Here is a 5,360-nt window from a genome sequence, read left to right on the forward strand (position 1 = left end):
CATTTACTGCAGGCATAGGCACAGGCATGAACGCTCTGCTGGCACCTCCTTGTATGTACTAAATAATAAAGTCACCGGCACTCCCAAGTATCCAAGTCAATACGTTTAGTGACCCAAGTGAAAACACCTCTAGCAACGTTTCGGGACCATGCAGCCCCCTTTCTCAGGCAAACAGAGAGTGTATGTACCGACGGATCCCGATGCTGGTTTTCTGGGTGAAAAATTAGACTGTTGGGCCCTGGAGCATGCTGCTGGCAAGAACCCCAATTTGATGCTACATGGTGAATTTTTTACATAGATGATGTTCTATTCTAAGTCAACCTCCTTCAATTTGTTAGGGTACTCAATCAATCGCCCCAAATGGGCTGCTTAGGGGGCGCGGTGGCATGCGCGGCTGATTTGTCGTTCGAGGAGGAAGGGTGGTGGCGGATGCCAGACTGTCGGTGGCTCTGTCTGGCATCCTGCCTAACCCACTGAGGCCAACGGCTGCCTAGAGCTAAGCTGGACGCAAGCCAGAGTATCCCCGATCAGCTCCTGGCAACTAGTGATGTCAGTGAGCCGGGCGGGAAGCCGCACCTTAGCAACCTGGGATGCCCACCTGCTGCACCCCTACCACCACCACAAGGTCGGTCCCCCAGGCTACCTCATTTTAGGGATGACCTTCTCTGTATGTACTCATTGTGAAAAAGTACACCTGATGCTAGGCCCACTTTAAATGAAATCTGTGGCCTTACCTCTCTGGGCAATTAAATGGGCACCTACAGGTGATTAAGAAGGTAAAGATCCCTTTAAATGGCATTCATTTCATTGCATTGAACATCCAAAGCCCACAACTATTTCAAGAGCCATAAATGTATTTGTTCGGGGCGGTGAAATGGTCAAAGCTGTTCTTGGCTCTTTCTCAGGCAGCCTCATACATTCATTTTCTCCAAAAAACCTAAATTATCCACCTTTTTATTTGAGAGCTCCCATCTCTGGGCACCTTTACGAGCTGCAAAAAGTGCAAAATATGTATGTAAATTAAATAACTTTTATTCGGCTTCAACAGCTGAGGGCCGCATGATAAATTGCGCCGAGCGCCAAGACGTTCCACCAGACAATTCGAAATCCTTTCAGACCTCGTGAATAGGGCTTTGCTTATTCTCCGGGCTCATGAATTCCTGTGATTTAAGCTCTTTAATGCAATTTCCTTTCGAGCTGCTGCGGCTGCCCATTGTCTCCTTCTTTTGTGGTGGAAATGGACCAAAAAAGCCTTCGCATACCCCCCTTCTGTGTCCTTCCATAGCAACCGTTTTACTGTATTTGTTTATTTTAATATTGTAAACTAGGGAAAAAAAATTACCTTAAAAGGTTTTAGAACTGATCTCACCGCGGACAGGAGTCAACAAACAATCATTTAGTAGAGTTGCATAGGAAACGTAGGACGGCAGGTCAGGGATGGCGGAAACAGTCATTGTGTTTATAAGCTGTCTGTAAATGGGTTGTATTTATGAAACGTTTGTTGCTGACCGTATACAGTATCCAGGGGCGTCCCGAGGCCGGGTGTCACCCCGCTGTGACGTCATCGCACATGCGCTGCATCTAATTGACTCCTGCCGGCGGCCATCTTGGTGATGGACGCAGGCAGAGAGAGGAGGGGTCGTTCACCCGGCGGGATGAGGTATCCCGCCAGGTCCCTTCCTCTCCCCTGACACTGTTGGGCTCTTGGTGCATGACCGAGAGCCCGACTTTTTAGAGGCTGTCAGTCATTTTGGTGTCACCCCTCCAATGGTGTCACCCAGGTGCGGGCCGCATCCCCCGCACCCCCCTTGTGACGTCACTGACAGTATTTATCTATCTAAGTATCTATCTATCTATCTATCTATCTATCTATCTATCTATCTATCTATCTATCTATCTATCTATCTATGCATCCATACAGGGGTGAAACACCAGGGGCGTAACTAGAAATCCCAGGGCCCCATAGCAAAATTTTGTATGGGCCCCCTCCCCAGCAAACCATGCACGGGCTTGATGTGAATGGGCCCTTAGGAACGTGCAGAATCCGCGAGTATGTTAAAATGTGTGTGTTTTCATGCCGTGCATAAAACGCATACACTATGTCTAAATGGAGCCTAACACTGCCACAACAGTGAAAGCTGGGGAAATGAGGGGGGTGGGATTGTGACCCAACTTTCCCTGGGGTAGCTTCACTGGGGTGGCAGTGTTATTTTAAGTTATAAATACACTGCCGCACTATAGAAGGATTACACAGTGCAACTTAACCCACTCTCTCGAGTTTCTTTAGTGTGGTGCTGTAATTATACCTTAAAGGAGAACTATGGGGTTAAGGCTTCTCCCCATAGTTCTCCTTAGGGTAACGGGAGGACACAAACTAGCGTCCTCCAGTCACCCTAAGCTCAGTATACCGCGAGCAGTGGCGGCGTCAGAGAGACACCGCAGCTGAACCGGATCCCGACAATTATGCCTGGATCCGCCCAGCTGCGTGACTGACAGCTGGCTCTGCCTATCTAGAGGCAGAGCCAGCTGTAACCGCCCCCTCCCCCCTCCGTAGAGCGGAGAGGGGGGGAATCCAGCCCCTCCCCCTGTCACGGCAGAGAGCCGTGACAGGATCGAGAGGTGAGCGAACGCCGGTATGTGTTCGCTCACCTCCCGATCTACTGAGCCGACGTGTGACAGTCTCATTGTCACAGGTGGGCTAGAACTATGAGGTGAGTGAAAAGCACCCCCCCCCCTCCCTCATAGTTCTCCTTTAAAATAACGCTGCCACACCCGTGCCTCTTACACATTATAACCCCCATTTCCCCAGCTTTCATAGGTGTTAGTGTAGAGATTACAACATTGCAGCCAATAACCTGCCATGAACCATTTATTTGCCCCAGCCCACCGTCCCCTTTAGAAAAGTGTACCAGTACCTTCCTGCTCTGTCTCCATCTCACTCTGCTTGGCTCGGCTACTGCTGGCTCTGACGTCAGAGCTGAAGAGTAGATCACTCCACCGCTGAGCTGTTACACTAAGCTGGCTGGCAGGAGGCACAACAGTTCCTTGTGGTAGCAAATACAGAGCGGTGCGTGACTACGCAACTAAGAAAAAGAAGATGCTCCAGGCTGGGCCGCCCTTTGCCCCGGGCTTCATAGCGGCTGCGTGGGTCGCTATGGCGGTAGTTCCGCCACTGATACACACATTCTGATCAGCCATGACATTATGACCCACCCCACCTAATACTGAGTACGTCCCCCTTTTCCTGACCCATCGATGTTTTAGTCCTTTGACTTCTTTTAAGTCTCTACATTATTGTTTCAAGCCCTGATGTAGGAGGAGGTGTGTTATTGCCCACAAAACGCATTGGCTGTTTATCTTTAGTGGTTGAATTATTAAAGAATCTTTGGACTTTTTCACCCAATTGACTGGTGCCCATTAGATATTCACTGATCAGCCATAACATTATGACCACGCGCCTAATAGTGAGTAGGTCCCCCATTTCCTGACCCGTCCAGGCATGGAGTTCACTAGACCTCTGAAGGTGTGCTGTGGTATCTGGCACCGAGCTGTCAGTAGCAGATCCTTTAAGTCCTGTAAGTTGTGAGGTGATCGGCCTCCATGGATCGGACTTGTTTCTCCAGCACATCCCACAGATGATCGATTGGGTTGAGATCTGGAGAATTTGGAGGCCAAGTCATCACCTCAAACTCCTTGTTGTGTTCCTTAAACCATTCTTCAACCATTTGTTGCAGTGTGGCAGGGCACATTATCCTGCTGAAAGAGGTCACTGCCATCAGGGAATACGATGTCCATGAAGGGGGGGACTTGGTCAGTAACAATGTTTAGGTCGGGGGTACGTGTCAGAGTAACATCCACATGAATGGCCGGACCCGAGGTTTCCCAGCAGAACATTGCCCAAAGCATCACACTGCCTCCACCGGCTTGTCTTCTTCCCATAGTGCATCCTGGTGCCATCTCTCCCCCAGGTAAGTGACACACACACCCGGCCATCCACATGATATAAAAGAGAATGTGATTCATCAAACCGGGCCACCTTCTTCTATTGCTCCGCGGTCCAGTTCTGATGCTCACATGTCCATTATAGGTGCTTTTGGCGGTGGGCACCTTGACCCTATGCAGCTCCATTGGGGAGATTTCCCTCATATTCTGCCCTATACAGGAAGTGAGAGGAAATTCTTCCAAAGAAAAGGGAAATCCCGGGGGTCATCAGAAATACTTTCCCCGTTGGAAGAAATCCAATTGTTAGGGTTGTGGTGTGGGTCCGAGTTGATGAGGAGGACCTCCCTTGCAAACCCGTCTGTGACCACTGGGGTTGTAGACAGTGTGCGCAGGCAGGGGGTGCACGGGTGCCGGGTGCTGATCCTGGGTTGCTATGATGAGCGGAGACAACCAATTGGGTAGTCAGTAGGCAGACCAGATCAATAACAGGCAATCAAGGCAGTACCAAGGGATAATCCAAAGAAGCGTCAGGAAGCAAGCCGGGTCGATAACAGGCGGGCAAAGCAGTACAAGGGTTAATCCAAAGAAGCGTCAGGGAGGAAAGCCAGATCACAGGGTTCAGGAGACAGGAGCAAGGTACAGACAGCCACACAGGCTGAAGATCACTCAGCACTGCATGAGCGTCCTGAGGTGCTTTATATAGCCCTGGGGATGCGTTACTGCGCATGCGTCGGCGTGATGACGTCACCGGGACGCAACCGCGCGATGACGTCATGCCGCGTGACCCCTAGTGTGCATCCCCGCACTGGAGCCTGGATCGGGACTCGGTGTGTCCCACGGACCGGGACCCGACATGGCCTATGGACTGGGACCCGACACCTATCTATTTCTCTTCTGATGACAACTCAAAATCTCTGATTTTTTCCAGTTATATTAGTCACCAGGACAAATAGGGTGAATCTTCCTCGCTGGGTGAATAAAAACCTGACAGGTTTTCTAATTCTCTTCCACTCTATCCAAAAAAAAGGTTTTGGCTTCACTTGCGCTTTGAGGCGACAGTCCTTCAACAAAGATGCTAACAGCACTCCCCTATATACAGATAGGCGCCAGAAAAAAAGGAACCTACAAATAAATATATGAACTATAATAATGAAAATATGGAGACACACGCCTATGCAAATATAGAAGCCTCATCAGAAATGACTTTCAAGCCGGCGTACAATAGCACTTGATGACCTTGCATTAAGCCGGGAGTCCGTTGAGTGTTTTTCTCAATAATGATAAAGAAAGCTGCATTTTGCCACGCGCATTGCTAAGCGGAACGCTCTCATCTGGAATGCGAAATCTTATTAAAGAGAACAAGACAAGCTGACTAAGAAAAGGAGGCAGTCGCATGTATTAGCCCCCGCCGATGATAC

The sequence above is a fragment of the Nanorana parkeri genome, unplaced genomic scaffold (assembly GCF_000935625.1).
Source record: "Nanorana parkeri isolate BGI_ZX_2015 unplaced genomic scaffold, ASM93562v1 scaffold622, whole genome shotgun sequence".
Classification (NCBI taxonomy): Eukaryota; Metazoa; Chordata; class Amphibia; order Anura; family Dicroglossidae; genus Nanorana; species Nanorana parkeri.